The sequence below is a fragment of the Pelodiscus sinensis genome, chromosome 2, assembly GCF_049634645.1.
Source record: "Pelodiscus sinensis isolate JC-2024 chromosome 2, ASM4963464v1, whole genome shotgun sequence".
Taxonomy (NCBI): Eukaryota; Metazoa; Chordata; order Testudines; family Trionychidae; genus Pelodiscus; species Pelodiscus sinensis.
In genome coordinates this window covers 46023928-46036078 of record NC_134712.1, presented here as the reverse complement: position 1 = coordinate 46036078, position 12151 = coordinate 46023928, and positions in this window count along the sequence as shown.

Here is a 12151-nt window from a genome sequence, read left to right as displayed (position 1 = left end):
TGACATCAGTGGTGCAGGATCAGTCACTAAATTATCCTGGCAGCAGAGAACCCTTTGTATGAGTTAAAATTATAGAAAAATTCTCTCTGTGTCCCATGTTTAACAGCAGTGGTGTTTATTTCAGGCTGGCACTGGGTTTCCATCTCAAAAAGGTACAGTAGACATTGCACTGCCATCCACAAAAAGAAGGCAAGGATCTTCCCCATATTAGATCAGATAGTTTACCTGACAATAGTGTTTGCATTGCAAGACATTGCATAGTGGCACACGTCAATTACTATAAAGCATTTTAATTTACGATTAAATTGAATCATTCTTAGCAATGATGTTTGCAAATAGGAAATGTAGATATTTCATGCAGACGTATATTGAATATGCTATAGTTCAGTGTTTTTATTATTTATTATATTACCCAAACAGCGCCATCCTGTAAAATGTGCATTACACCCCACAAAACTCATAGTTATTGAGTTTGATATCAGTAACCCAAGTGTAAATCAGGAGTTGACATACAGAAGATGAATTCCTGGCCACATTAAAGTTAATAGCAGTTTTGCCACTGACTTCATTAAATGGGGCCAGAATCTAACCCAGAAGCTGTAAAACACGTGTAGGTAAAATTTGAATCAGCTCCATTGTTTAGATAAATTAAAATCTAAATTGCGTTGGTAGATCTGAACAATGAAATGCTGTGAGATGAGGGGTGTGAAGTAGCAAGAGATTTAAATTTGATGTCTCAATGCTGGTCAACAGAAAGGATGAATCCATCATTGCACCAGGTCAATATATTTTCTGTTGCAAAGGCTGACATGCCAATAAAAATAACAATTCAGATGTCTATAGAAGGCCTCTGCACAGCCAGCTACGCCGAGCTTCCATGCCCAGCAGATCTATGGTGCACAGTACTTTTTGCTGTATTTTGACACTTTAAAAAATGCGAAGAAACAACTCGTGTGTCAAATCATCGGCATTCTTCTAAACCAGAAAATGCCAAGAGCATCAAATGGAATCAAGATGAAGCCTAAAGTGGTGTACAAATTCTTTCTTTAAGACAAATAATATTTACTATAGCCTCTGTATCCTGACTGAGTTTATCAGCTCTCGGTAATAAAAGTGAAAACGTTTGTGCATGATGGATTGACCTAAATTTGGTCTAAACTGAAGGAAGTCCCTTTTAACAAGATGAGAAATATGTTCACTCCACATTGCTCATTAGCAACCTCTTCACTAATATTTAAGACAATCAAAGAGCTTGTCCTTATATTACCCTAGTGCAGCCAGTGGGAAAATGTTCAACTGCTCGTTTCATTCGATTGTGTCTCTCAGGCAGAAAGAATATGAGTGAAGGTTAGATTGCAGCCTGAGGTTAGTTGTTTTCATGTAATGAGAAAAAAAAATCTGTGTAGCTATGAAACTTTGGGGTGGGGGCTCTGTACCTATTCTCTTCAGTGTATTGAATGTTTCTCTTTGTATAACAGGAGGATTTTGGGGGCAATTTTGCCGCTCCATTCTTTCTTTCCCTCCCCCAGAATTCATTCTTTCCACTTCACTAAGATAGGCTGACTTTCCACTATCCTTTATTTTTCCAGTCTTTGTCTATGCAGGAGCCAAATTCTGCACTGATTTATACCCCGTGTCACTTTTTTGGGCAGATTCGTATTAGATCATTGTAAAACCAGGGTGGTCCAGTTTAATTCAGAGCAACACCATTGATTTGATTGTGCTCTTACTCAGCCTTGGATTAATCTAGTGGATTCAGGCCCTGAATTTGGAAGGGGCAAATAGACAATGATGATCCAAGGATAAATGTTGGGGTCAGTGTGCAGGATGGAGAGCAGGTGGTAGCACTGTCAGAGCAACGAGTCAGGAGTACATGGCAGGAGCATTTTAAGAAGGCAGATGGGGTTTTATGATTTGCTGAGAAGACAGATGATCAGACTGGATCCATAATCCACCAGAGCCCTCGCTTACCCTGGTGTTATATCAGAGTAGTTCCATTGGGTTTGGAACGTCCTTGCTCTAGTTTTACACCAATGTAATTCCACCAATCTTATCAGTTATTCCTGATTTACACTGACATAAAGGAGAAAAGAATAAGGTGCAGTATTTAAGACCTATAATTTTAAAGGGTTTGTTTGCCTTTCTTTGGAATGTCTAAACCTGGGTATAATGGAAGTGAAAGCAAGATTAGCACTTGTGAAGAGTGAATATATTTGCTTTTCCTGACTGATAAAGAAGCCCCAGACTTTTTGGGATTTTAGAAGCCAGCCGGTGTTTGTGGCTCATTTTTCCCTTTACATTTTAAAAATCCCTTCCCAGCTTCAAACACACTTCTAGTAATGATGAGGTAAAGAAGCTGGGAAGTTTTGATGAGAACTAGAGCCAAGAGTGTTGTAAGAAAAAAGTCCAAGTTGGTGTTAATTGAGGGTTCTAAAAAAAAAGTTTGCGATAGAGGGAGAACACTGAGACAAAGGGGCTATAGGGATTATCCACTAGTGGTGGGGGAAGATTTCTTAAAGTAAGAAGACAATAATGGAACTTGGAGAGAATTCAGAGATATGACTTGATTCCTGCTGTGGAGCTATCTCTGTTCTTGAGAAGGCCTACTCTGGATTATAGCATGAAGAGAGGACAGGAAATCCAGAAAGCCTGGGCTGATGGGCCACCTGGAAATGAGAATGGGACTGAGACAGAAACCAACAAGCTGCAGGAAAGGCTTGGTTACTTTGCTTCAGAAAAGACTTAGGGTAACTAAAGCACAGGAGTAGGCGACCTAGAGAGAGAGATGATTTGGGAGAGCAGGTGATTGGGAAGTGTAAGAGAACTTTAAGCTAATTCATGGTTAGGAAAAATCCAGAAAGTGTTGGTCACTGAGAAATTAACAGGACTATAGTTTGGAGCGAGAAATAAGATGTATAATCTAATGTGTGACTGTTGCTACCTTAATAATCTGTACCTATTTTTGTAACAGCTATGTCTACATTACAGTTAAAATTGAAGCAGCCGCAGTTGATCTTCTGGGGTTTGAATGAGCAGATCTAGTGAAGACACGCTAATTCAAACTGAGAGGCCACCCCCATCGATACCAGTAGTCCTGATTCTACAAGGAGTAAGGGAAGTCAAAGGGAGAGTGTGCTCCCTTCAACTTCCCACAGTGTGGACAGTGCCAAAATTCAAGTTAAGATACTTCAACTTAAGCTACACAATTAATGTAGCTGAAGTTTCATATCTTAATTTGAATTTATCCCTTAGTGTAGACCATGGGTAAATGATTATATCTAATTGACCTAGCTGAGTGCAAAGGAATAGTATACATATACAAATAGTAATAAAAAGGAAGTGTTGACAGATAGATACTCTGTCAACAAAGTGATGTTCCATCTCTGATGTTAAATCTGTCTAGGCTATTAGAAGTACAATAACCAATGTTTTGTTTGTTACAAAGTCAAATCCCATACAATGGAGTTTATTTATGAAAAGATTAAACATAAGTGATACTTTGTCTTGTGTTTGTTTTTCATTAAGGACAGTTGATTCTTCCTTAATTAGATTAGTGAAATCATGTTCTATTTTTGCACTGTAAACTTTTCTTCATATAACAATGGAGTGCAGAGAAAAGATTGTTTAAGATGCTTGTATGGTAAGGCACCCCTGTATTGACATCCTACACATAATTGCAATAATAGTTGTACAAAATATGTCTTGTGAGGTATCATTTGAAAACTAATTCACTGATCAGTAATAGCATGATGAAATGTGTATAGCAGCATCATATAAAGTTATGAGTTCCCTCTGATGTTGATAGCACATGTTTAAATCCATGTAGCCCTGATTAAGCAGGACTGATCAAGAAGGTCCTAAACAAAGCAATGTGTGCTTACCTCAATGTATATATAATTGGTAAACATGGTCCTCAGAAAGGGAAGACGGGTGACTAGGAAAATCTACATTTTAGCAAAGTGAGATGGCAACAAATCTGCATTCTCTTTCACTATCAGACACCATCTAATTGACCTAGCTGAGTCCAAAGGAATAGTATACATATACAAATAGTAATAAAAAAGAAGTGTTTGTTTACTGTTTGAATGAACTTTTAGTTAGTTATGACCCTTGGGAAAATGTATTTCAAAGGTTAACTGAAATGTAAAAGTGAGGGGCAAAACCACCCCAAATTCTCTCTCACCACCACCCCTCCCCAACACACACACACATCTCACTCTTTTCTACCTAAGAGGCCAAAAGAAACAGCCTGTGGACTTGGGAACTTTCCTGGCCTAAAACTTGGTCAGCACTGATACTGGGAACCTGTGGTAAATTACTTCACCTTGAACCAACTCTAGTTTGTTAAGTTTAGAAATATTTTTATCTTTATTTCTCTTGTAACCATTTCTAAATTCAATGCCTTATACTTATTTATGATGTATCTGTAGTTAAATAAACGTGTTTTATTCTTTAATTAAAACTAACCCAGTATTGTGAATTGTTTGGATTACTCCATTTAAAGTAGTAGACTGTTGTATATTAATCCTTTTAGAGCAGCGGTTCTTAAAGTAAGGTCTGCAGACCACTAGTGATCCACGACCATTTTGCAGGTGGGCTGCAGGCTCACCCCCATCCCTACAAAATTGGCTTCCCTCTGTAGTGGGGTGAGCTTGAAGCCTCGCAGACTGGATCTGGCTTGTGAGGGAAGAAAGCGGCTACATGTGCTGCCACTCCCCCTCCGGTCAGCTGGGAAAACAGCAGCGCAAGAAACTGTCCACCCTGAGGCTTCCCCTACAGGTCCCATTAGCCAGAATCCCAGCCAGACCCCGCCCCCAGGCGGCTCCTGAACCCTACCTCCCAGTCAGAACCCCCACCCTCCTCCTGCTCCTGCACCCGACCTCCTGACCAGACCTCCCACCTTCAGCCTGCTCCTGCACCCCACCTGCTAAAGTACTGCAGTAGAAAGGGGATTAAAGAATTGCTACATGGTGTTATTCCAAAAAAGGACACAGGTAATACTCTAGAAGATGTTTTTGCTAAGGTAAGCAAAGGAGACCATTTGCCAAAGAGTTTGTTAGGAAAAGGCACAAAATAATAGTTAACGTTAAATGGTGATCTATCAGAAAGCTCAAAGGAGTTTTAATCTTGAATCCAGGCCCACTGACCTGGCTCCAGGACAGAACAGTCAATGGGCCCTCATGGACACACAAGTTGTGCCCACATGGACACAGTCTGTCTTGTATGTGGGTGGTACTGCGCAGTGTTCCCTGACAGCTGAGTGCTTGGGTGACCACCCAGGAGAGAGTCAAGATCAGCAGAGCACCGACTGTGCCCACAGCCAGCAGCATGTGTTTATATTAGTGGTGCACAGATGTATATGTCTTGGTTCACATAACATTTATTCTTCACATGAACGGAAAAGGTTAGAAGGAACGCTGGTGCTGTACCTTTGGTGTCTGGTGAGCTGCTGTCTGCATTGCTGGGCATGCTCTTCTAGCTCAGCTAGGATTTCCACATGCCCACCCAGCAGCCTTCACTGTCACGGTACCACCCCACATGAGCCTAGAAGCCCTGCAGTCTGCTTGGGTGATTTAAAAGGGCCCAGGGCTCCCAGCCACCACTACTGTTGCAGCATTGGTAGTTAGATTCCCCCTCCCCACCCACCCTCCGCTGCTCTTTTAAATTGCTCAGGCCCCTGGGCAAATGCCCCTTTACCCCTCCTATCTCTGGGCCTGTTTGAATCTCATTTTAAATTTAGATCTACAACTTTACAGTTAGTTTTAAATCTAGATTTTAAAATGTATTTAGCACTATTCAGGTCTTGGAATGTGGCAGTATCTATATATCCTTTCTCTTGCATACTATTAAACCTATGAAATCACATGTGCATTCATCATTATTTATTTTTATTTGTTAAACACTGGTAATGTGTTCATTGCTGAACCAGTGAACATGATCTCTGCCTAGATTAGCTTGAGATTTCAATAGTAGCAGAAAAAGAAGTAGTTCTGAAGTCTTGGGATTGTACAATAAGCCCTGGACGACATACAACTCATTCCCAAGGATTTTGTCAGTTACATTTCCTTGTTGCTGTTGTTATTATTAATACTACTACTAATAATAATAATAATGATTGTGTTTATTATGGTAAGGCCCCAGAGTCAACTGAGAAGGTGTGCTAATTATAGTACAAACATAGGATAACAGACAGTTTCTACCCTGAAGAGTATACTGTCCTAACAGACACAAGGTGGGGGCAAGGGCAGAACACGTAAGCAGCATGAACAAAATCTTGGTGGCAAACATCATGTTAGTACCTTGATATTTTATTTTTTTACTGTTGGGTTGGTTGGTCTAGTTAGATGGGGTAAGTTACATGGAAAGAGAAGGAGGTCAGGACAGGAGGAAAGAAGGTAACGGAGTAATTTAGAAGGACGCTGAGATGAAAAGACTCTAGTGGACCCACTTGTTTAAGTAGCATGCTAATATTATAATGACTCAATTTGCACAGAGGATCACAGTGACCTGACATTCTAAATTCAATATGAATTCCATTCACATAAGCAGTGCAGGTCTCCAGATCTGCTGGGAGGCAGTTTTAGCCCAAACAGTCCATTTTAGAAGAAAGTTAAGAACATAAAGAAGAAAGTAATTTTCTGCATGTTCTGATCCAAAAGGGGTGGCAGCTGCACATGAGTTAGCTTCATTTGTTATCTGGCATTGCAAGCAATTTTGTGCACAATGTACACAATGTATGTTTTGCAGGTCTTTTTGCAATGATCTGTCACTGTTCTCAGATCAGTTAAATATACAAAGCCTGAGATAATAGTAATCTTTTCAGAATCTTTAAGAGGATTGAGGGATGCTAATACTTATTAAATAGCAATTCTTTGAGCTCCATATGTGAGAAATATCTCTGAACACCATGTAATAGATGAAAACAATAGATGTATCTGAGCCAAAAATCTGGATAAAAAAGGCTCTGGATTATATTGGGAGAAATGTCAAAACTTGCATCCAGATACTACAGTGATGCGTGTATTAGAAGTATGCAAATTAGATCAGGTTATCTTTAGAGTCTGCTTTAAATTAGATTCAATTAGATCAACTCAGATCAACATAGCTCTAATGTTATCTATCTATGATGAGCCAAATCCTCAGCTCCACTCTGTTCAGCTTGTATTGGATAGTGTATTCCGAGGAGTAGCCCTCCTAACCCTGGGGGTATCACAGATAGATTTCTCACTTGTTCTTCAGTTGCAGATTAAGTATTGTTGTAAAGAAAACCTTGAAAACATAGAACAAGTGTAATAAGTATGATGTCTGCCTCAGTTTGCAGAGAGCCTGCAACAACAGCAAATTATCCCATTCACTTCAAAATGTGAAGTTGACTTAGGTGCCAATTATGGTACTTTAATAATGTTGATGTTTAGTTGTTTCACTATTCATCAAAGCATGTGAACAAATAGAAAGTATATCATGAAGATCTGTAGCAGTTATCTGCAGTGGAAGAAGATGTGAAGGATTAGGTTAAAGAGAAGTGGAGTGGAGTGGAGTGGAGTGGAGGAAACATTGGGTCTTTAATATCACATGATGAGACTGTAGAGAAGGCAGCACATGATTTGTTTAATTTTCCTTAAAGTGGACTTAGCTTTCAAAAGTATGGGAAAATTTGGCATCAGAGAAGGGCAGAAAGCTGACATACATAGTTCTACATTGTGTCTCCTGCAACCCCCACCAGCAATCTCCTAGGGTAGAGGACATTCTTGGAGATATAGTAAGGTACAAATGGAAGTTTCTCAAGCAACTTAAGCTCCAAAAATCCTGGGTTGACAAAATGGCCTCTAGACCATTATAAATTACACAGTTTAGAGCAGTACTGAGACTGCTCTAATTTGTATCAGGAGTTGAACAAGGAATCAGCTGCTGCCAAGGTTAGGGAATCACAAAGCTGTCTCCACTCATCATGGTCTGTACTAAAAATTTGGCCAGATCTAAAGCTTTCTTAAAATCCAGATACCCATTAAAGTGTTTGTGTTCTGAAACTTGTGTGCAGTTTCTTTAAAGGGGCATCTCCAATTTAGGGGTAAAACTTTGGCTACATAAATATAAAGTGTTAACTAAATCAAACATTACTAGTCAAGCTTCCTTTTAAAATTGTCTGTAGATTCAATTTATTTTAAAAATAATACTATGTGGTGCCACCTAAATGCTGAAAGTGAAAGTAGGCAGGACAATGAGAAAATGACACTGGTGAGCCTATTTTCATTGTCTATGTGGAAGGCAGCACTGAAAAAAACAGAAGCCAGCAATTTAAAAAAAAAATTAAATTCACTTGACTAATTAAAATGTGATAGGTGAGGAAGGGGCAAAGGAAAGAGATCTAAACAAAAAAAGAAAACTAACCTGACATGGTTACTCCACCATTCAGGTGCACTGATAATTGGGGCCTCCCATCCCCTTACATTTATGCTTTCCCTTTTTGATTGCATTCTCTTTGAAGCAGGTGCCTTGGCTTCTTTTCTGTGTATAATGCACCTGACACAATGTTGACACTATGCAAATAATAGTGATATGTTGTTGTGTAGCAGTGAGGGTATGTCTACACTACCCTGCTAGTTTGAACTAGCGGGGTAATGTAGGCATACCGCACTTGCAAATGAAGCCCGGGATTTGAATTTCCCGGGCTTCATTTGCATAAGCGGGGCGCCGCCATTTTTAAAACCCCGCTGGTTCGAACCCCGTGCAGCGCGGCTATACGGGGCACGAACTAGGTAGGGGTTCGAACCAGCGGGGTTTTAAAAATGGCGGCTCCCCGCTTATGCAAATGAAGCCCGGGAAATTCAAATCCCGGGCTTCATTTGCAAGTGCGGTATGCATACATTACCCTCCTAATTCAAACTATGAGGGTAGTGTAGACATACCCTGAGAGACAACAGACAACAAAAATAGGAAAGAGAGTGTGAGGGTATGTCTACACTACCCTCCTAGTTCGAACTAGGAGGGTAATGTAGGCATACCGCACTTGCAAATGGAGCCCGGGATTTGAATTTCCCGGGCTTCATTTGCATAAGCGGGGAGCCGCCATTTTTAAAACCCCGCTGGTTCGAACCCCGTGCAGCGTGGCTACACGGGGCTCGAACTAGGTAGTTCGAACTAGGCTTCCTCATAGGTGTACTGGTAGTTTGGAATAGGAAGCCTAGTTCGAACTACCTAGTTTGAGCCCCGTGTAGCCGCGCTGCACGGGGTTCGAACCAGCGGGGTTTTAAAAATGGCGGCTCCCCGCTTATGCAAATGAAGCCCGGGAAATTCAAATCCCGGGCTTCATTTGCAAGTGCGGTATGCCTACATTACCCCACTAGTTCGAACTAGCGGGGTAGTGTAGACATACCCTGAGAGATTAGTCGGTAAAGAAAGCTCATGACTATATATATATATATATATATATATATTAGTCTCTTAGGGTAAGTCTACACTGCATCCCTAGTTCGAACTAGGGATGCAAATGGAGACAATCAAACTAGTTAATGAAGCGGGGATTTAAATATCCCGCGCTCCATTAACACGATCTCGCCGGCGCGCTAGTTCGAATCACAGCTGATTCGAACCAGGAAGTGCGCGCCGGGATGTGTTAGTTCGGACTAAAGCCCTTAGTCCGAACTAATGTTACTCCTCATTTTTGGAGGAGTAACATTAGTTCGGACTAAGGGCTTTAGTCCGAACTAACACGTCCCGGCGCGCACTTCCTGGTTCGAATCAGCTGTGATTCGAACTAGCGCGCCGGCGAGATCATGTTAATGGAGCGCGGGATATTTAAATCCCCGCTTCATTAACTAGTTCGATTGTCTCCATTTGCATCCCTAGTTCGAACTAGGGATGCAGTGTAGACATACCCTAAGGCTGTGTCTACACTACCAGGTTATTCATACATAAATTGTTTTGAAATAATAACTCCTGAAATAACTATTTTGAAATAAGATTATTCCTCTTCACAAGCAGAAGTTATTATTTCAAAATAACAAGCCCCGTATTTCAAAACAACAGGCTTGATAATGTGGATGTCCGCCTTATTATTTTGACATGCCTTGAGATCCGCAGGCCTACTTGTTGTTTTTAAAATTACAGACTACCCTTCTGAGACTTCTGAACTCCCCTGTTTTATTTTAAAGCTCCTTGAGAACTTTATTTTTAAACAGCTGGATCCTTCTGCCACATCTGGGCATGAAATCTGAGGAAATACTCAGATTCTTTTGGAGCTGGAGACAAACAGTAAACCAATAGCTAGACTTTTAAAAAGGCCTAGGCTGTCAGTTTTCTGTCCAAAAGGGAATTTTCCAGACACTGCCTGTATGCCATTCTACCTATTCCCCTATGCCAGAGCATTAAAGAGAGGCTTGAGGCATGGCTAATGGCAGGAATAAGTATAGATAGAATGAATCAATCATGCTGGTATAATTTAGAGCAACTATTAGACATCTCTAAGTTGTTTTAGGCTCTTGTTCAGCACTTGGTTGGTTCCTACTTGGATCAGAGGAGCTGTAAGGTGACACAGAGCATAGTTGGGCTGGATTATATTGCAAATCAGGCTTCTGCATCCTGGGTCAGACACAGGACTCTCTGTGGAGCTCTGGTCCCAAATTCAAAATCTTGCTTTGCATCATAACATGAATTATAGTGTCTTCATTTGTTGTTACCTTTGTTCACCTGAGTTTGGCTTTGGGTTTGTCTCATGTAAGGAACTTGTTTGTACTTCCAGTGAAATCAGTGTCAATTTTGAAATTGACTAATATGGGAGCTGGATGGGTACTAGACTTAAAGTATTTCTATAAACTACCATGTATGATTATGAGACTGATGGAATATTCAACATTTAGAATAATGTAGGGAAAACAACTGGGCACTTATGAAACTACAACCATGCAGGGAAAAAATCATTCCTGTGCAGAGACCAGCAACAAGGCCTGTGTTGGCTGTAAGTCTTCAATATAGGGCGTAAATGAGAAATAAGGGATGTGAAACCCTTGTGCTGGCTCTTGGCACTGGAGTGAATTTCACCTGATGTGAAAGGACAGTTTGCTCCTACTGAATCCATCTGTTGTTCTTGATGAGGCTTGTATCTGTATTTGTATTGATGCAATCAAACCCAGCAGTATTTATTGGCAAAACCCAAAGAAATGGAAACACATGCATAGACAAAAACATCTAATTACATAACTTAACTAAGACCTTTATTACAATAGCTGGGGGATGCTCTACTAAAAAGAACAAATGTATGTTATAATTTTTGTGCACTCTTGCCAGCAATGACAAAAAATTGAAAAATATGTTTATACTGATGCTATTTTCACTCCTAAATCTATTGCAACTTCTATTGGAAACATTAAAGTTGGAGCTGTGAGTCATCACATGACTACATTCCTTTTACTATCTAATCTACTGACTTATATTGTCGCCATCTCCGCAGTGTCTAAGAACCTACTGCACACGGTACACATGCAAGTAGGCCTTAGGCATGTGCATCTCTCTAGTGACTTCAGTAGAATTACTCATGAGTGAAATTCACTAGACCCAGAAAGAGCCTGAGAGTTCAGGTTTTATGCAGCTGGAGTGCAGGTCAATTGGGGATATGGAATCTACATCCATGCCCTGCAAAGGCAGAGCCATTGGGCTATTCATAGTCTGAAGTAGCCACTACATAGGAGGTCATAATCATGCAAGATGACGCAGAGCACTCTGATGCTTTACTTTGCAAGAAATACGGATCCTCTGTGTGTGTGTGCACATACCTGATATAAGGTAGCAATAACCTTCTGATGAATTACAGAACAGGATGATAAAGGAAATAATAAAGTCTAGTCCCCTGGTACTGCTACTGACTGAATCATTTCATTTGCCCTGACAGGACTCCCAAACAGATCCTTAAGGAAGCTTGCCATGCCCAACATTATTATAGTATTGGTACTGAGCTGGTACTTGTTTTGGATATGCAACTCCTTCTGAAATCAATAGAAACTTTCATGTGAAAAAATGCAGGATCAGCCTCCAATTTCTTTTTAAATTCTGAGTAATGAAAGAAGCCATATGGCATATCTAGACATTATAGTCTTGCCTTGTTCAGCAAGACTAGAGCATAAAGTGAATGCCTTTCTGTTATTTTTTGAATGGTTGG